Consider the following 22597-nt stretch of genomic DNA (forward strand, 5'->3'; position numbering starts at 1 on the left):
AACTACAAGGCTACATGGTTGCCTATGGATTTGCCTGATAGAAAATGTCCATAAATCACGTGAAGTACATTGAGATTTGACTGGAAGCGGCCCCTGATGACGGGGGTGGAGTCCCCCAGAAACGCAACGGGCACATTACTCTTTGCAACGTGCAGAAGCACGCTGAGACATTTCAACCCGGAGGGGAGAGCCCTGCAGTGTGCCTCTCATGCCACAGGCATCTTGTTCAAATATTTTCACGCGGCAGCCTGGCCGCGGAGAGGGCACCATCGCCTGCTGTTCTGAAAGGAGGAGCGGCGGGATGAAGCTTGAAGCATCCAAACTTTTTGGCTGTGAAGGAGCGCAGGACTCGTCATGCTAATAATCAGCGTGCTGAAACACAAAAAGCAAGCCTACTCAAGGTATCAAATTGAAGCATCATGCACCCAAGATTATCAACGTGTACTTTTCACCACGGACTACAAATCCCATAATTCCAACTACAAGGCTACATGGTTGCCTATGGATTTGCCTGATAGAAAATGTCCATAAATCACGTGAAGTACATTGAGATTTGACTGGAAGCGGCCCCTGATGACGGGGGTGGAGTCCCCCAGAAACGCGTCGGGCACATTACTCTTTGCAACGTGCAGAAGCACGCTGAGACATTTCAACCCGGAGGGGAGAGCCCTGCAGTGTGCCTCTCATGCCACAGGCATCTTGTTCAAATATTTTCACGCGGCAGCCTGGCCGCGGAGAGGGCACCATCGCCTGCTGTTCTGAAAGGAGGAGCGGCGGGATGAAGCTTGAAGCATCCAAACTTTTGGGCTGTGAAGGAGCGCAGGACTCGTCATGCTAATAATCAGCGTGCTGAAACACAAAAAGCAAGCCTACTCAAGGTATCAAATTGAAGCATCATGCACCCAAGATTATCAACGTGTGCTTTTCACCACGGACTACAAATCCCATAATTCCAACTACAAGGCTACATGGTTGCCTATGGACTTGCCTGATAGAAAATGTCCATAAATCACGTGAAGTACATTGAGATTTGACTGGAAGCGGCCCCTGATGACGGGGGTGGAGTCCCCCAGAAACGCGTCGGGCACATTACTCTTTGCAACGTGCAGAAGCACGCTGAGACATTTCAACCCGGAGGGGAGAGCCCTGCAGTGTGCCTCTCATGCCACAGGCATCTTGTTCAAATATTTTCACGCGGCAGCCTGGCCGCGGAGAGGGCACCATCGCCTGCTGTTCTGAAAGGAGGAGCGGCGGGATGAAGCTTGAAGCATCCAAACTTTTTGGCTGTGAAGGAGCGCAGGACTCGTCATGCTAATAATCAGCGTGCTGATACACAAAAAGCAAGCCTACTCAAGGTATCAAATTGAAGCATCATGCACCCAAGATTATCAACGTGTACTTTTCACCACGGACTACAAATCCCATAATTCCAACTACAAGGCTACATGGTTGCCTATAGATTTGCCTGATAGAAAATGTCCATAAATCTCGTGAAGTACATTGAGATTTGACTGGAAGCGGCCCCTGATGACGGGGGTGGAGTCCCCCAGAAACGCGTCGGGCACATTACTCTTTGCAACGTGCAGAAGCACGCTGAGACATTTCAACCCGGAGGGGAGAGCCCTGCAGTGTGCCTCTCATGCCACAGGCATCTTGTTCAAATATTTTCACGCGGCATCCTGGCCGCGGAGAGGGCACCATCACCTGCTGTTCTGAAAGGAGGAGCGGGGGATGAAGCTTGAAGCATCCAAACTTTTTGGCTGTGAAGGAGCGCAGGACTCGTCATGCTAATAATCAGCGTGCTGAAACACAAAAAGCAAGCCTACTCAAGGTATCAAATTGAAGCATCATGCACCCAAGATTATCAACGTGTACTTTTCACCACGGACTACAAATCCCATAATTCCAACTACAAGGCTACATGGTTGCCTATGGATTTGCCTGATAGAAAATGTCCATAAATCACGTGAAGTACATTGAGATTTGACTGGAAGCGGCCCCTGATGACGGGGGGTGGAGTCCCCCAGAAACGCGTCGGGCACATTACTCTTTGCAACGTGCAGAAGCACGCTGAGACATTTCAACCCGGAGGGGAGAGCCCTGCAGTGTGCCTCTCATGCCACAGGCATCTTGTTCAAATATATATACATATATATATATATATATATATATATATATATATATAATATTTATATTTATTTTTTAAAGAAGGTAAAAAATATGAATGTGTTGAAAATAAAAATACAAATATATTTATAAAAAACATTATAATGTTAAACACATATCACAAATATCTATAAATATTATACTAAATAAAATAAAATAAAATATTTTTATTTTGGAATTATTTCTTAACTAAAACATTGATTATTACATACATTTAGTCTATTTACTTCCTACCCTATACCACCACACAACTCACAACCCACATCGAAATAAAAAGTATTTGCTCAATTAACATAATTATTAAAAAAAATATTAATTCAAAAAAATCTAAAACACATACAATGTAATTACTTCCCACTCTTTTCACCTACAATCCCCACAACCCACACCTAAATTTAAACTGTAAAAAAATATTTACACAATTAAAAAATGTTTTCAATTAAATAACAACTAATTTTAGGGTAAGTAAAATTAATTTACTCCCCACCCTTCACCCCTATATACCCAAAAGCACACAAAAAATATTAATTATCAACTAATCATTAAATAATTATAAATAAATTACTTCCCACCCTTTACCTCTAAAACCCCACAACCCACAACTAAAATTAATTACACAATTTCCATACTTAAGTGTCAATGAATGAATGAATGAATATTAATTAACAACTAATTATTAATAAATGAATTACAAATAAATTATGTCCCACCCTTTACCCCTATAAACCCCACAACCCGCTTCTAAAACTAATTACACAATTACCATAATTAATTGTCAATTAATTAATTATTATTAATTAACAACTAATTATTAATTATTTAAAAATAAATTATAGGTTATAGGATTCCAGATATTGAGGACTTCATTCAGAATATGGGTATAGAGGAGGATGCTATCAAAGAAAGCAATCTGACTAACATACTCCGCTTTGTTCCTGAAATGCCCAAAGATAATGTAATTGACATGGTTTTTGATTTAGTGAGCAAGGATATTGATTGTATGCCAAGATGTGTAAATACCAATAAAAGAGAAACAAGCACATTCTGGACAAATGATTTAAAGGTCATTATCAGATAAGCAGACAAGGGTGGCAATGAAATACCAGCATTTGTAAAGTGCACAGCTACCTTCGGAGAGATGTCCCGGCACTGGGGGCTGTCAGGAAGATTAAGTGAGCTATTGCCCAGGATGCTTGTTTCCGGTCCAGGGAAGACATAGCTTGGCAGTTCGGGCTAGACTGTTCCCATGAGGCACAGGGTCAGACTGATTTGCATATGGATCTCTTAGCTGCCTTTGACACAAGCGACCATCCCACCCTCATATGCACCTTAATGTCTCAAATGAGATTCATCAGCAATGTCCTTCACTGGTTATCTTCCTACCTCTCCAGCCAACACCAGTTTGTTCACATGGGCACTCACAGATCCCAAAATATCCCCATCACCGGCTAGATACGCTAGGGTTCCTTGCTGCTTCCTGTCATCTTCACCCTCTACATGGAGCTGATTGTTGGTCTACTCACAGATCACAGCATCAAGACTCACCAATATGCTGATGATACACAGCTCTGTTTGAAAATCTCATTTGATCCAGTCATTCAACGTCTCAGTCACTGCCTTATGATCATCCACAACTAGTCGTCCAGTGCCGTTTTGAAGCTGAAACCAACCAAGACTGAATTCCTGTTATTTGTCAAGAACAATAAACAAGAAACTCTACAAACCTGCTTTAATGATATAAACTTTGACGGCTTTGAAACCAAGCTTTCACTCAATACTAAATCACTTGAATCCATCCTGCATACCAACCTCACACTCAAGAGTAGGAATAGATTGCAAACAAAATCAAAGATGGCATGCTACCAGCTCTCGGTCCTAAAGAAACTGAACTGTTTCTGCTAGAAAGTGACTTCAGAACTGCTGTTCAATCCATTGTACTCTCACATCTGGATGGTAGTAATGCCCTGATCCATGGCATTTGAACAAATATTATAACATCACCCCCATCCTGATTGAACTCCTTTGGCTCCACTTTCTGGTTGTCACCATCACCAAATCCAGCTGCATCATTTACAAAGCCCTCACGACCTGCATCTCTGCTTCTCTTGCAGAAAAGCCCCCATCTCTGGTGGTTCTCGGCACACTTGCAGCCAGACACCATGAGACTGCATACTAAGAAGTGTAACAAAAAAAACAAAGTAGCTGGCATTTTTCATCCAGGCACCCTAGTTAGCCACTAGAGCGTGGAATAAAGTTATAGGGACAGCTTTGCAGGAGCTTATAATTGCCACGGCAGGTCAACTGCCAGAGGGAGTGGATGAAGCGTCTGTAGCGTACACGAATTGGCTGGAACAAGACAGTAGATCAAGTTAATATCCTTTGCCCTAAAAGATCGCAACGTTCTGAACCATGGTTTAAAGAGGATTTAAGAAATCAGAATCTTGAGTGTAAAAGGCTGAAGTGGAACTGGAGGAAGGGCTATGGAGATACTGATAAAACACTGTATAAGTCCAGTCTGCAAAATGACAAACAACTTATTTTTGCCGCCAAACAAAAGTATTTTGCAAACCGCATTGATTTGGCAAAGAATTCTGAAAAATAGCTATTCAGAACTGTTTCGAATCTGGCTTCTCCAAGTCTAGTCACGGTTCAGCCTAGCCTGGAACTCTGGGAAGACATCGGCAAGTTTTTAGTGAGTAAAGTAGAGTCCATCTTTGGTGCTTTTAGTGGGTTGAGTACTGGGGGAATACATGCAACTGCGGAGGAACCAAAGTTAACAACAGTTCCCACTGCCACGTTTGAGAATTTCTCACCTGTGTCCCTTGGAGACATTCAAGAGCTCCTCACGGCAGCCAACACGGGGTCACCTTATGACCCATGCCCAGTGGCAGTGGCCTAGCTGGCTCCGATCCCCATTGCGTCTGTGCTATTACCAATTTTTAGGGGCATGTATGTAACTGGGCAGTTTCTTACATGTTGGAAATTAACTTCTATCCTGCCCCTATTAAAAAAAAACAGTCTGGATCCTAAGGATCTGAATAATTTCCGCCCCATTTCTAGGATACCACTCCCAGCAAAACTGATAGGAAAAATATGAACATACAACTCAGTGCCTTTCTAGCAGAGACACAAGCTTTGGACTCTTCCCAATATGGCTTTAGGGAAGGACAAAGCACTGAGACTGCCCTCATCAAGGCCACAGATGAGATCAAGGGAGCAGTGGATCAGGGGAGCAAGGCATCTTTGGTGTGGCTGGATCTGTCCGCTGCCTTTGATACGGTCCACCATGATATTTTGATGGACCGTCTAAAGGCATGCGGGTCCTTGGGAAACCTTGGGACCCTTTAAGATCCTTTCTATCAGGCAGAAGACAAATTGTGGCACTTGGAGATCATCCGTCTTTTGTACTGCTCTGTAGGGTTCGACAGGGCTCTTCCCTTAGCCTCATGTGTTTTAATGTTTATGTTTCCTCTCTGGCACCTATTGTTAGGGCTTTTGGATTTGGCCTGACATGATATGCGAATGAAACCCTAATTGTGGTGTCTCTACTACCCGGTGAGGAAGCAGGTTTAAACAATTGATTAGAAGAGTGCATGTTATCAGTGGGGAGGTGGATGGCAGAGAACTGCCTAAAACCCAACACTGGTAAAACTGAGGTATTGTTGTTTGGTAACATCTGGACTCCAAATTGGTGGCCAGATTCTATGGGTTCTCACCCCTCACCCACTAATAAGGTGAAAAACCTGGGTGTGATAATGGATGCGGGTCTTACCTATAGTCAACAGGTTGATTCTGTGGCATCTACAACCTTCTATCTGATCAAAACAATCATGAAAATACTGCCGGTCCTGCCCCCGAGCAGCCAGCAAACAGTGGTCATAACTCTCGTAATGTCGAGATTGGACTACTGTAATAGTTTGTACCTCACTGCTCAACAAAGGCTCCTGAATAAACTTCAATCACTGCAGAATACAGCAGCCAGACTGCTCTCAGGCACACCTCGGTTTGCGCCCATTACCAAGGAAATAAACAAATTGCACTGGCTACCGATAAGGAACAGAGTTCGCTTCAAAGCCCTATGTCTAGTTTTTAAGGCACTGCATGGCTCAGGACCTGACTACTTAAAACGATATTTTCACTGGTACACACTGAAAAGACCACGTTGTTCAGTAGGGGCTAGGCTGGTCTCAGTGCCATGCATAAAAAACAGTTCAATGGGGAGGCAGAAATTTTACCCACAGTGCGGCCAAAGCCTGGAACAACCTGCCGTTCCAATTAAGATGCATCACGAGCCTCTTAGCTTTCAGGAAAAGCCTTAAGACATGGCTCTTTGCCCAATAAACTTCTTCCTTCTTTGCCACAGGAGATGTAATTAGCGCCAGGACATCTCCGGGTAACAGTCGCGCTGTATAAATTTAATTAACATCAACACATGTAAACACATGTACACACATAACATTAACATCCCTGGACAGCCCCAACTCAAACTTCCATTTAGGAAAGAGTTCAAGGTTCACCTCTTTAAAGAACACTAGATCACAATACTTAGACTGTCCTTAACCCAGCTACCTATCCTATCACTCGTTGACTTTATGCTTGTCTTTGACCCTATACAGCACTCCACTGTCTTTAAGTTAGGTTCTCTCTCTATAGAAATATGATATACATACATGCCTACAATTGCCGGGAGTCAAGACTGTCCAAAGCAACAATCATGGGTGACAGTTGTGTGCGTTATGCCTTCTGTTGTGTTCTTCATGGTAGTCAGCCATACTACCACAGACCTCTCCCTCATCTTTAGTATTACAGGATTTGTGGTACCACTACTGGACAGGGCATTGAATGGCTGTAATTCTAGGTTCTAAAATACAGTGGTCTTTTATGATGGCTGGTTAGGGCTGTGCTGATGATGGGTGCTCCTAACCCTGTGGTACTCAATCAAGTCTTTCCTTTGCATTTTTATTAAGGCCATTGAACCTTGCTTCGTGATTAATATTCGATTCCTTTCTTAGGGTAAAGAAGCATAGGTGTAGCTGCAGCTCTCAAGTACATTTAATTCGTTTTTGAGCAAAATCGGCCCTTTTGATAGGGTACAGTGCCACATATGGGCTTATTAATGACAAGCTTGACGTGTTTCATTCATAGAAGTTGGTTTTCTCCAAGTGCAATATTTAGGATCTGTATGATAATAAATCTTGGGGGATCTAGAGAGTTAGTTCAGTTGTTTATGTACCGGCTGCTGGGCGTCGTATGAGACTTGAAGGAGTGGACTCAAATTCACAGATAGCGCTACTTAGACATTCATGTTTACGATATTGACTGCCTGAGTCAAGTAGAACTGAGGACTCCAAAAGCACAGCATTTTCAGTGTGCATTCGTTGATAGAAAGGGCTTTATGTATGCCACACTTTTAAGCATTAAATGCACTCAGCTGTATAATACAAAATGCAGTTAAAATCGCACCAATGTGGCACAACTACTAATTGTGCCAAACCTGCAGCTTGCTAATTTTTCTACTGGCTGGTCTACTTTCATAGATTGAATGCCTTCTTATGAGTACGGAGGCCCACAGAACCGCTGTACTCGCATTGTTGGTCTGACCAACGGCACCACGGTGGACCCGCCTGCAGGATTTTGAGTGTGGTAGACAGAGAACCACAGGACCGCCGCCTCCACCGGGAACCAGTATCCCACGGCAGTTGTGCAGCAGTCAGGACCAGTAATATGCTAGCGGGGCCGCTGCGGCACCACTGAGCCTATTATCAATTGCCTGTCCACCATGCCTTTCATAGAGGTGAGTCCACCATGAAAAGAGCGGCAGAGAGGCAACTAATGGTGCTGCCGCTCCTGGGTGTGCATACAGGGGGGGGCACATGTTAAGTCCCCTTGACCTGCACCCCTGTTTATGCACATTGTGGCCTGCACAGCATGGTGCATGCCACACCATGCAGAAAATTATAGTCTGTGGTCTCACGAGCAGCAGTCTCCATGTTAGGATCTCCTATGAACCTAAAAAACCCTGCCGTCAGACCACCGCAGCGCCGCCCGCCATGGATTGCACTTGTAATACGGCAGGTGCACTATGGGCTTGGCGGTCCTCCTGTCGGCGTGGCGGGCCAACAGGAGGCAAGCAAAACTCGCAATAAGGCCCATAGTAATTGCTGTCTCTGTGCCTCAGTTATTTTCACCTGTTGCATATCTGTAAAATCGACCTTCCCTTCCTGGATCGTGGCTAATTAATTTTCTAAATGATTTGAGGGGTAGTACGAGACATTAGTCAACCACTTCTAGCACTTTGGCTTTGCCTCATGGAATATCTCTAACTTCTTCGGTTAGCTCGATGATGCCTCTCTGGTGCTGTATACTATTTACTGTCCATAGTATTATTGGTCTGTCTCCTGTGTTTAGTATGTAAAGCCCTTTGTAGGATGCCAAAGCTGTGGCTTTCCAGGGGCAGACTGTGTGAAAGACATATTACACCAAATGGATGGACTGCTTTACAATGTACATGTGCTTATGATCCAAGCTGAATATGTAAATACCTAAAATCAAAAAAGAAAATCATATTAGAAAAAAAGATATTATTTAGTACAGACAAAATTAAATAATATATAATAATATTAATAAAAATTGAAAAAAATTAAAATACAATGTACTTCCTTACCACAAAAACATAAAATACCCCAAAAAACACTTCTTACATAATAAATGCAACAAAATATATTTTAAAGTATTACAAAACTATAAAAAAGACATTTGCTAAACATTAGTGTTAAAAACACATAACAATAAACTATTAAATAAAATAGATAAATGTACGTAACATTTCCAAAATTAAAAAAGATTAGAAAATAATTATCAATTAAGCAATTAAATATTATTAAAAATTGTTAGAGAAATATATAATTACAATACCTTGTATTGTAATTGTATATTCCTCTAAAAAAACAACAACCCACTACTAAACTATATATTACTAATAAACACGTAAATACTTAACTGTACTGTAATTTTTTTTATAGAACAATTACAAAATAAAACAATTTACATGTTTAATCATCAACTACCTAATTCATTAACAATTACACACTATTTAGCATTAATGAAAAAATATTTGTAATTCAATTACCCTACAAAACAACCTGCTATTGAAAAAACTTAAACATTTAACTATGCTCTAAAATTGTAAACATTTAGAAAAAAATAATATCTATACTACTAATATAAAGAGAGAGCTGAAACTTTTGAGGCGGGTAAAGACTAGTGGAACTGCAGCATGATGTAATAATTTCAATGCTTTTGCATTTGACTTGTGAGGGACACCTAGTGACGACTAGTTGAACTGCAGCTCTTTGTAGAATAATTTTGAAATTGGATACTATAATATTCACTGCCCACTGCTAATCTTGTCCCATAATGCTTTGCAGGGCCTTTGGTTGGTATTGTATTTTTGCCCATGTGCTTGGTGTGGTCCTAAGAGGATGGGACCACTACCAAATTGTTCAGCAAGACGTGCCCTTTGTTTTCAAAGCATCTGCTCGGTTCTCTCCCTAGGTTAGGGAGGATCCCAAAATCATCACCTCTCTCACTGCTTACTAAATTTTCACTTTTGTGAAATGACTATAGGCAGTTCAGCATGGAAAAACGGAAACCAGAAGTATATGAGGCTTCTGTTTTATTCATTGGGAGTCCGACAGAGCGAAGTTGCGAAGTTCACAGAGGTTTTGTTAAAATTTGTGGAATTCCACGTAGTAGTACTTCGCCAACTACACCCTTAATTTTTTTACAACTTTATTCAAATAAATTATGTTAAAGAAAACAATATTCTTTAAAACAATAGTATGTACTGAAAAACAATGCTCTACAATATTCTGTCATTTTTTTGCACAACAGCGGTTCCTTTTTGAAAAATATTTGTATTCCTAAATGAACAAGAGCGCAATTGCATAAATGAAAGTATTGTAGGATGCAGTTCACGGAGAGGTCCACAATAAGATCCCACGCAAATAATAATTTGGAACATGGAAACAATTATTTTGATAATTGGTATAAATTAATTGGTATAAATTAGTCAAATACATATACACATTACAACATGTCTCATATGCAGCCGAACCCAAAAGGAGCACATAAAAGAGAGTCCCTGACTAAATAAAAATCTACATTAGTAAATAAAATGAAAAACAAGGTTTTCCAACACCAAAACAAACATCCTCAATTTGGTTCACACATAAGTTTCAAACCAACCCGTACGTTCAAATGATTGGGATACAAAATGTATTTGATATTGTCGATGATATTTCGACCCACTATAGGGTCTTGGGGACTCATCAGGACCATTCAATGTGAGGGACAACTCATTGAACCGATACGCACCACAAAAGTGCACCCCACCAAAACGTGATCAAAATAAAATCGCACTACGAACATGATGCCTCCTGGAGCTACTTGAACACAGAACAGGGCTCTCAGGTAATGTACTCAAATGGTTCAACTCTAGTCTTTTCTACATAATTGCTTGCATTGAATCAAACTGGGAGGCTCACTAGCTAATTCGTTCCCGGTTTGTATGGGAGTAACTCAAGGATCCACCATATCCCTTACACTTTTCAATCTATACATGGAACCGCTGAAGGAGATTATTAGACAGGTGAACCTTGTATACCACATGTATGCCATCGACACACAGTTATGCTTGAAAATGTCTTCCAGGGATGATATCACCTGACTCAATGACATTCTTATGAAAACCTGAACCTGGCTGTCACAAAACCACCTCAAATTCAGTGAAGAAATTTCTCCCAACAAAACTAAAACCACTGTTAAAATTTTCGCCACCCTCACTAGAACTGGTATCTTCGGCAGTTATGAACACTAAATCGGGAGCACTTGTGGACCCATGTCCACCGAAAGTACTGCATCTATTCCCTGGGATCCTAAGCGAACAATTGGTCAGGCTTATGTCCCAAATAGTGAACTCAGGTCACTTCCCGGATCTGTGGAAATCCACATCAGTACTACCACTACTAAAGAAACCCAACTTAGATCCACAAGAACCAGGGAACTACAGGCCTATTGCAAGGATACCTTTCGGTGCTAAGGTTCTGGAGAGATTGCTGACCAAACAACTGGTCCAATATATCGCAGAGACGGCTCCCGAGAGGGACATGGAACTAAAACAGCCCTGCTTATGGCAGTAAAAGAACTCAGGAGTGTACTGGATGCCGGAGGGAGGGCCGTCTTGATCCTGTTGGATCTTTCGGCTGCCTTTGACACGGTCAGCCATGATACACTCCACGGTCAACTCGCAGAGGTCGGTGTACATCCAGATGCAAGAAAACTGCTGGCATCGTATCTGTGCAATAGGACTTTTACAGTCGAGCTGGGAGAAGCAAAATCCAAACCTTTCAGCTCCTCAGGGATCATCGTTAAGCCCCACTCTCTTTAATTTGTACGTAGCGCCTCTAGCAGGAATTATTAGGACCTGTGGTTTCCTTCCTGTCTCGTACTTAGACGACACCCAAATAGTGGTCTCAATCACAAACGACCCTCGAATACAGCAGAGAAATTCAAAAACTGTATGCTGCAGGTCAGCCAGTGGATGCAGAGAAACTGCCTGAAATTGAATGGGGACAAAAGTGAGGTCATGATACTAGGAGCAAGTAACGAAGTCTGGTCCCCGGAATGGTGGCCAGCTAATCTCAGCAACTGCCCATACCCAGTTAACAAAGTGAAAAATTTGGGCATGACAATTGATAATAGATTAACATTTGACACCTAGACTAACAACCTAATATCCACCAAGAGGTATATCCTGAAAATGATTAGGAAGCTCCTGCCATACATTCCCATTCACTCCCGCAAAACGGTAGTCACAGCGCTGGCTCTGTTGAGGTTAGACTATGGGAATGCCCTGTATGCCGGGATGCAAGCCCAGCACTTAGCTAAACTACAACTCTTGCAAAATTCCAATTTCTCACCACCCTAGGTGCCCTACATTGGCTCCCAATGGTAAAAAGAATCAAATTTAAATCTGTTTATCTAGCATACAAAGCCCTCCATGGCTCTGGCTCTCAGTTCATAAGAACGCACCTCGAATTTTAAGAGCCACCCAGGAAATTGCGTTCCAGCCAGGCAAAATTGATCCAGATCCCCGTTTCAAACAGGTTAGGTGGGGAGGAAGAAGCTTCCTGCTACACACAGTTAAAGACTGGAACCTGGTCCCACTTGCAATCAAAAATAGCACCGCCGTGCTTTCCTTCAGGAAATTGGTAAAAACATGGTTGTTCACATCTGGTTAGCCGGTTTCTCACGGCCGCACCAGTCTCTCTGTACCTCCAGCGCCAAGACGCCCATGGGCATATGTGCGCTTTACAAAACCATAAATCAAATCAAATCAAATCAAATTAAATGAAACTTAATGAAAACAGAACTCTAACTGTTCTCCACTCTCGCTTCCAACTCTCAATACTAGAATGGATAATCCACTTGGACACCCTCAACTGCAAACCCGTCACAATGGAATCTACAAAATTTGGGTTCAATCCCTGGTTGTGTCCAGACAAGAGTACAGGAGTGCAACCTCAATGAGCTGTCTAAAATCATGCATGGCACCACTAAAGGCAACCCTTATTGCTGCAGCGAGATTAATAACATCAACGAGGAACTACTCCATTGGCTTCCATAAAAAAGCCAGGATCCATTTGTAAGATGCTCTGGGCTTACCTCTTCATGTTCCATACTTTGTGGCATGCAGGACGTGAAGCTCAGCACGATGCCTACCAGACAGGGTGGGCAGCTGTCCTGCTTGTGGGCTTTTCAGGCTGCTTGGTCTGGTTGGGAGGTTGGTGATCGGGCACAACATGAATCATGCTTGGTCAGTCAGGTGTCCTGCACTGATGGGTGCCATCTTGGAAGGTCTTATAACTCCAAGTCCAAAATGGCGGGCCATCAATACTGTTTGACCTTGTCTGGCCAAACCATTATGGCAGCATTAGCTTCCTGTGGCCATCCTTTTCCTTGTAGGTCTAATTAAGGGTATATGAGGGGAGGCAGATTACTGGAAGGTCGGGTCATAATTGTGTCCTGATTCTGTGCATGCTTTTATTTTTATCCTGTTCTATTCTAACTAGTATTTCCCCTGTATTTCTGTACAGGTGTTATTTGGTCCTCTCTACTGAGTGCTGCCCTTCTGGAATTCTACTTTGTAGGTTTTTGCTGCCATTTGCTTTTTCTCTACCAGAAGTGGTTTCTTTTCAAAGGCATCCACTAACTGGCACAGTGGCTGCGGGAAACAATGATCCTTTTTTCAGAGTTAAGGTCTCTTGAATTCAGACAAGCCCAATACAACTGGTGATTGATAGCAAATGAAAATAGAGTGCCTAGCTCACAAAGCCCTTCAGCATGATACACCCAGGTACATCACAAATAAGCTCACAACATCAGGATGCAACCACTCCCTCAGGAGCGCTGCTTTCTCTTGCTAGAACCCGCCATTTTATTTTCAAGGCAAGCCCGTCTGCGCCCGTCAGCGTCCGGTGTTAGAAACGCTGCTGCTTCCACACCACAGGGAATCTGCACCCAAGTGATTATCGACTATGTTACAGCAGAGGAAACCTGATTGTAATTAGGTAAGTGTGTGAGCTACCGCTCCCACTTCTCTCTTGCCGCTGACATGGATGGCCTTAGATGTAGTGACTGCAAATGGGCAGTTCTCCCTTCCCCAGATGTAGGATGTTTAGTGAGGTCAAGGACTTTGGCCAAACTTGCCCCCCGTTCCAGAATTCAGAGACCAAGAACGGTCTACAGGCAACGCTCCTGAATACACAATCTATAAAAAAGCATCAGTTCCAAATTGTTGACCTCCTTGATGATCTCAAACCTGATGTCATGTCTCTGACCGAGACATGGATAAATGAAGGTTCCAACCCCACTATCGCGAACGCGATTCCCCCGGCTATCTGTCAATTAGAAAGATAGGCCTGGAGGTCGGGATGGGGGAGTGGCTATTAGCTATAAAAACACTTTCTCTTGCACACTACTACACACTGTAGAGCTGATAGTCTCCGCTTTTTACTGTCGGTATCTGCCCATCAGTAAATTGCAGGGGTTGTAATTTATTGTCCACCAGGCCCGGCCGGCCATTTCTTTGGGTCACTAGGCAATGACATTTCACCTATTGTTGCAAAATACAAGCAATGTTTGGTACTTGGAGATTTTAACATCCATATCGATCAACTTACTGACCCTGAGCCCTTGAAACTGTATGACTCTCTTAGTATCCTAAATTTGACCCGCTATGTTCTTTCCCCTATACATGAAAGGGGCCATATCCTAGACCAGATTTTTTCAACGGATAGGATTGAAATGGATCCACCGTCTCCTATTATCTGGTCAGACCACTTCCTACTTACTTTTAGATTTCGCAAACAATCAGCTCAGCCTCAATCTCAATGTAAAACACGTGCCACGAGTTTCAGGCCTTCAATCAGATGACTTTGGAGGCATTAGCTAGAGCACTCAAGATACACCCTATCTCTTTTATTGGCCACCTAATGAGCGACGTATTCTCACTAGAAAGTTGGCTCGAGATTCACGCGAATGAGCTCGCCCTCCTAAGACCCGAGCAGACAGCGGCTGTAGAGCCTCGGCCCCATCGTTCACTGAGGTCCTCAGGAAAAGCAGAAGCACCTGCAAACGTCTTGAGAGAGTTTGGAGAATTTTTTTTAACTCCTCGGATAAATTGGCGTATAAATTGGCAATAAAAACCTACTACGCTAAAGTTTGCAAGGTAAAAAAGAGCTTTTTATCCTCAAAAATGGAAAGAGCAGGGAACAGAAGTAAGGAACTTTATTGAAGATTTTTCCTCCCCTTACGCCAAAAAAATTACAACCATTCAAGCCTTGCTTGGGGAATTTCCCCCTGCTACAGTAGACATTACTGGCAGCTTTCCCCCTGTCTTATCCAACGCTGGTGGGACCCTCCTGCCTTTTCCTCCCATCTCGTTGGCCGACTCGCTGAAGATAATGAATACGCTGAAATAAGGCTCCCCCTCTGACCCTTGCCCCGCAAAAATACCGGCATCTGTTGCAGAGGTGATCAACCCGGCTGTTAACCGGGTTCTGAACCTCTCTCTGTCAGAGGGTGTGATGCCAGACAGCTGGAAGCACGGGAAAATCCTTCAGCTTCTAAAAAAATGTTCAGCCGACCCTTCAGTAGCCAGCAATTCCAGGCCAATTTCGTTGTTGCCTTTTTTCTCCAAGGTTCTGGAGAAATATGTAAATAGGGTCGTTGCGGACTTTGTTGAGGCCAACCATGTACTACATCCTAGCCACTCAGGGTTCAGAGCCCATTTCAGTACGGAAACAGCCCTACTGAAAATCTCTGAATCTATGAAAACCACACTTGACAGAGGAGGCAAGGCTGTATTGATACTGTTGGACGTTTACGCGGCTTTCGATACTGTGCCCCATGCTCTTCTTTTGCACAGACTCCAGGGCTGTGGCACAGGTGGCACAGCCCGCCGGTGGTTCACTTCTTACCTGGAAAGCCACCACCAAATAGTCTGGTCTCCCCCTTTTTCAGACCCTATCTGGCCGCTGAATGTAGATGTCCCACAGGGATCTATCTTAAGCCCCACTTTGTTTAATGCCTTTCTGGCCACCCTAGCGCTTCTGGCGGAACAATACTGCGCTAAAGTAATATCTTACGCCGATGATACACAGTTACTGTTCACCTGCGGTAAGGATGAGGCCTTGAATGGGAACGAGATAAACATTTGCCTGTCAGAGGTATTCGAGTGGTTTAAACAGAACCTATTGTAGTATGTTTATCTAGGGACCTGTATCGATACTCCTATTTCTGACCCTTGTCCGGTTATAATTCACTAATAACCATACAACGGCACAGAAACCCGTCTTCAGATTAAGTCATAGCGCATGCTGTCACATTGAGCAAGCACTATTCCTCCAGCCCCCTAGAAAGCACACCGAGTTCTCCAAACAAACCAAGCCTCCAGCAAACCTGGGAAATCCCCCGCTGCTATTGTTTTGATTTCGTTCGAGAACTCCTGTAAAGAATGTAAGAACGACCAGTTCTTAATGACATCCTTATTGACGTCTTATGTCCATCCTTACGTCAAACCCGGCACCTTTCAGGTATAAATATACCGACGCTGCCCTAAGCAAGGACACGGTGGTGATGAGCTTGGAACAGCGATACTTGCCGGAGAGCCCAGCTGATGCAAGAGCCCACGGACGCTGCCCCTCCCTCCTGCCGAGAAATCCAGCCTCCAGCGTTTCCAGCTTGCCCTCGCGGGTAACTGGGATACCGAGTCCTGAGAAAGAGATACCAGCCCTCCTACCTTCTAAATCCCAGGTACTGAACTGACTAACCCCTTACAGAGAATTCTTGAGTCAGATTCTTGGCAAAACAAACTTAACTTAAACTGCTACTTACTTACTTCTTCCCACGTATTAGGCTTAGGTCAGGTACACCGGGGTAGGCATAGTTAGAAGCACCAGTTGAGTATGATTAGTCAATGTATATATGTATGTATATCTTTTATCCATTTAAAGTATCATATGGCTAAGAAACCATATCAATACTTTTACAGTATTATTTTATAATCCTGCTTTTATTATATGCATTCTACTTAACCTTAAGTATTGCAATTGTAGCGATTCATTTCTCTTGTATGAGAAAGGAGACTGATCAATAAATAACACCTTTTATTGAACACGCCCGTCTCTTCTTTTCTCTACAATCTGGTGAAACTAAGTATGCACGTATTGACTGAGTAAAATAGCTGTCTTCTGTTTTCACATGACTCTAGAGATATATTCTGGATCAGGGTGAGCAAAGTTGTCATGTTCTATGGTTGTCAGAAACTAAATCCCTTCTTGTCTATCCAGGGAGGTTAAACTCCTCCTCGGCTATTCGAGAAAGTTTCTAGTGAACTCTGACCTAGCTGGCACACAAAACTTAAGTCTAATATCGTCAGTAGAAGACCTAGTTAACCTCTGTCCTACGTCTATACTATTGAAGATATTATTCCAATGCGCAGAGCCTATTGGGATAATAGGAACTACACTACATGGCGCCCAACGTTTGGTAAGGCGATAAATCTAACGCAAGGCATTAGAGTAACTCAGTCGTGCTTTTTCACACAGACCCTTTCTCCCATAAATACTTCAAAGACGTCTGGAGTGGGTCAAAGGTTAAAAAATCCGCCAAACTTAGTAGGAGGAGACTCTTATGTATGGTTTTTTGGTTTATTCAACGTTGAAGGATACAGTGTTCCAAAATATTGTGCACCTAATCTTTGTTTCCTTGAAACTTGAACAAAAACCTTCCTGTCAGTAAAAATATCAGACAGCGAAGGAGAAAGGGAGGCAGCTAGACTAGCAGCTCAACTCCTAACGGAAGACACAAGTCTCCTGCAGACTGACCCGGAAGCAATACTCATCCCGGTCAACATAAGAAAAACTATAACTTTAAAACTTATAGAAAATGGACTGACATCGAGAGGTGGTACAGTCATATTCGTAATTGAGGCACACGAATATCGGCAGACAGAGGTATTCTATTCATGGATAAACTTTCCAGCGGCAAACGCTGTAACAAAGGAGTTCCACTATTACAAAATAGAGGAACCACCGGATGAGTACACTCCTTTCGAGGAGGTGGAAATACCATTAAAATACCAAGAGCACCTGCTCTGGTTTAAAGGCGCCCTAAAACATAATGTTCACATCACCAGGCTCGGTCCACTAGGAAGACCAGGAGCAACGTGGCCGGTTCTAGCCGGATACACACCACATCCAGACATTGAAAAAATGTCAATATCAGATCTTTTAGCACAGCTAAAACAACTGATTAAAATACACAGACAATTAGTCCAAATTGTAATGCGGTCTTCAACAGTCCAACCAGCTATTAAAATTCCACAGCTGACCCCTCATCAGGGGAACACAAATAAAATCACACCAAAGAACATACAGTCCTGTCTAGGCAAAGTACCCATTAAACGGGAACAAATTCCATTCTGGTTAGCACAAAAAATCACTCAAATAGAGGCAGTATTTACGGATACTACCCCTGTTGAGAAACACAGAATTCTGACTATCTGTCTCCCAATGGGGATCACACCACATGTGGAGGACTGTGACACTTGGGGCACAGTCTTTGCTTCCATATACACAAAAACACATGGTGTTCCGTCCATGGCGGTAATACCAGATGTGCTAAAACAGATTCAAAATGAATACGGTCCAGAACCTGCCTTAACTCTGGGTATGAAAGTACTGAAAGACTTCAAGCAGGTCTCGGCAATATTACTAGCCAACATAAAGGGGGAAGCAGCATCTGTGGCGATCCGCCAGAGGTTGAAAGAAACAGATATAGCAGACCAACCATTTGAACTTGCCAGAATCATAGAAAATCCTATGAAGAACTAGTAAGAGATAGTTTGGGTGGGAAACCAGTGAAAACCCAACTAACTGAAAATCCTGAAAAGGTATTTATTAAAAATAATCTAAACACTTCAAAAAAGAGCTGGGATGGAAATAAACAATCCACTCCCAAAGAAAAAAGATTCCAGTCCAGAGGAAGGTCTCCTCGGCGGAGAGAAAGATCTCCGGACCAAGGACACAAGTCTCCCCAGAGGGAGCCCTCTGAGAAAAGATACAACCTTAGAAATAGGGATAATTTGAAGAAACCTGATAGATATCAAGATATTGATACACGTCCCTCTCGATCTTTTCAGACTTCCTCGCAGAAATCGGAAAGAAGAGGACGGTCAGAACACAGGGAAGAGCACGTCAAGTCCAAAGACAAGGAACCTGCTCATCAAAGTAAAAAGTTACACTTTCCAAAGAAGAAGGTAGCCAGCATTAAAATAATCAAACATGCCGAGGATACTGAGGACACAGCTGAAAAACGGAGAATGGGCTCAGACAATGCTAGACAGCGCAGCAGAAGTGAGCATAGCTCGCAAGATCCTGATGAATCATCTGGAGACAGTGGACACGAATGAATACATTCAGGTGGAAACTGCAGATACCAGAGTTAGCAAACCTCATAAAATATATGAAATAACATTGCGTATAGAGGGAGATAAGACTAGGAAAATAAGGGGTCTATTTTGGGATAATCTCTCCAAAGGCTATGACATCCTTCTAGCTGAAAAAGACTGGCCACCAGAGTTTGTCAGGGAGTGCCCTCATGGCGAAGAAATGATTATGCCTGCCTTCTCAAATCATATTCCAATACATAAAAAATATACACTTGCAAGAAAGTGGGCAGTAGCCCAAGCTCCTGCATTATATAAAAATCATGTGGGATGGGATGAGGACTCTCCTCCTAACAAAATCCAGTTAAAATCTCAACCAACTGCGCAGAGACAGTACCCAATTAAGCAAGAAGCTAAAAAACAGGTCAGGGAGATCTTAGATCAACTTGAATACCAGGGGGTGATTGAAACTTGCACCTCACAAATGAACAATCTTTTGTTTCCTGTCTCCAAACCAGATGATTCATATCGTCTAGTTTTGGACTACAGACACCTAAACTCATGTTGCAAAACTTTTGCAGTACAAAACTCACACAGTGCAGCACTAATGAATAGCATAGTGCGCAAAAAATACAAAACAACATTAGACATCTCTAATGGATTCTTTTGTCAAAATATAGCACCTGAAAGCAAAAATTTGACCGCGTTCTCAATAAATGGCTCGCAGAAAAATGTGTGTTGTTTGCCACAGGGGTTCAAGAACAGCCCAGGATTATTCTCAGCGAGAGTAACAGAGTTACTACAAATATATGATGATGAGGCATTATCTTATGTCGATGACATCTATCTAACAGATGATGACTTGGATACTCACTTGAAAAGAGTGAACACCATAATACTTGGGTTCGCAGCAGAGGGTTACAAATTCAACTTCAAAAAGTCAAGAATTGCCCATCTAACTGTCCTGTTTTTAGGATACGAATTATCAAGTGAAGGCAAAAGCCTAGCTGACAATTTCCTAGAGAAATGTGCTGTAATCCAAGCACCAAGAACGCTGAAAAACTTACAATCAATTCTAGGTTTCCTGAATTTCGGAAGAACTTACATTCTAAATTATGCAGAGAGGGTTAAACCTCTCTATGACCTAATAAAACCAGATTTTAAAAGAATCAATTGGACTCAAAAACACACAGAAATTTTGAGATCCTTACAAACAGACATGTTAGTTAAAACAAAACTGCAAACACGCGACAACACACGCAACCTTGTGATTCGAGTCATCCCAGGAAGATGCGGATTCACATACCTAACCTCTAATGAGGGAGAAACGGTACCAATAGCATACAAATGACATTTGTACACAGAAGCTGAATAAACATTCAGCATTAAGGAAAACATTGTTCATGCGGTTCAAACAGCTGTAGCAAGAGAAAAAGACCAAGCTGACGGCAGACGTATTACAGTCAGAACAGCAGAATCAGCCTTTGAGGCATTAACAAGCCCATGTAATCTACCTACCATGGCATTAAGTCCAAAATGGATACAATGGGAAAATTCTCTGGCTACAGACAAAGTAAAATACTATTTTGATCCAGAAATGAAAAAATTAAAAAATCTAGAATATGAAAGAGAATATCCTCTGCCAATCGACATTCTGCCCATACGACAGTACGCCTGTGTAATATACACAGACGGACATGCTGAATCCTCAGTGTGGGGAAAACAAGCATATAACGCCACATGTGAGATTGTAAAAAACGTGTGGTGCAGTGGTAAATTGAGACCTCTGGTAACAAAAACATACTCAGTGGAAAATGATTCAGAACAACAAACTGAAATAATAGCGTTAAAAATGGCGCTAGATAATGCCGATCGCGAATTCCCGACACTAATAGTGTGCGGTTCGTATTACTGCGTCAAATCATATAATAACGATTTACAGAAATGGATTCAAAACGGTTACAAAGATGACACAGGTGCAACAATAAAGCAAAAATCGCTTTGGGAACAAGTAGTTCTTTTACAGAAAGAACTACCAAAGACTCACGTGATACACTCACTGAGTCATCAGCGTGATGGCGTTCACGCTGCAGGGAATTCATTGGCTGAGACAGCCACAGCGGAAGCAACTAAATCGGCTTCCGTAGCTTCAAAAAAGCGTTCAGGAAAATACATTGACGGGAAACAATGCTGGCGGTGAAAACGTCATCAAAAGGCGACTGCTCTGCACTACCCATCAACTATCCACTCAATTATACATACATAATCGATGCAAACTCCGTTCCTTTTGCTCTAATCCCTGGAGTGGGGGATAGAGTAATTCCATACACGAACAGGAGAGTCTTGTTAATAGCGGACGCACATATGGGTGAGGGTCTTAGACACCTTAAGCTTAAGGATTCTCTGGAAGAATTACAATCAACAGGAATGAGCCTGGAACATCACATATTTGCAAAAAACTGCCCAGACTGCAACAGAGATCGCAGTGGCGACCGAGACGGTATATTACCATGGCGTTTCGCTCCAGATTGGATTAAACAATAAATAAAAAAAATTAAAAAAACAGTATGAATGATGCGTCATATTAACATATAGAGACTATTTTCACTTATAATGTAGACCCCAGCACTCGGCTGACGTCTGAACTGTTATAAAAAGATTTGCGAGTCTATAATGGCATATACGCTAGGAGCATGCTACGTTCTGACCAATGTCTTGCCTTTAGCTCTCGAGCTTATAGGGGGGGCATGGCCAGCATGAGCATTGCATTGCGGGACTCTTCTCACTTCCTTCCTGAGGGAAACGGGATGGTGTAAAGAAAAAACTAAGGCATAAAGCAATCTATAATGGCAAAGGTATTAGGTTCGGGAGCTGGGTGGGTCAAACATTTAATAAGTGTCCAACGTAGTCTTAATAATCTGCCAAGAAATTCTCTGAGAGGTCTCAGTCCGTACGAACTATTGTTTGGGACGAGAATGTTAATCCAGGACCTCGATAGTCAAACTTCAGTGGTGAAAGAAAAATGCTTTGATATCAAAGATCGTTTGGCTATTTTACAGGACTTAAACGAAACAAGAAAAGACCTGAGCAACATAAAGTTGAAACAGCCAACAACCACTGAAGAGAAGCCACCTGTCCCAGCAAGGCCTGTCTGGATTCCAAAAATCGGGGATCTGGTCAGAGAGAAGATTGCGGTAAAGAAGGAATTTGGGCCTTCTTACAGAAAAGCAGTACCTGTCTTGGCCATCAACGGGACAAGATCAGTAGTATTACCGCCCCTTGCTGGTAAAAAGGAGAACCGAGTTGTATCCATCGACCTGGTTAAACCACAATCATGTGGCCGATAACAAGTAGTAGGCCAAGTGGACTCCCAAGAAGTAGTAGAACACCAAAGTTTGCTACAAATACTGAGAGACTAAT

This window comes from Lissotriton helveticus, chromosome 8 (genome assembly GCF_964261635.1).
Source record: "Lissotriton helveticus chromosome 8, aLisHel1.1, whole genome shotgun sequence".
Classification (NCBI taxonomy): Eukaryota; Metazoa; Chordata; class Amphibia; order Caudata; family Salamandridae; genus Lissotriton; species Lissotriton helveticus.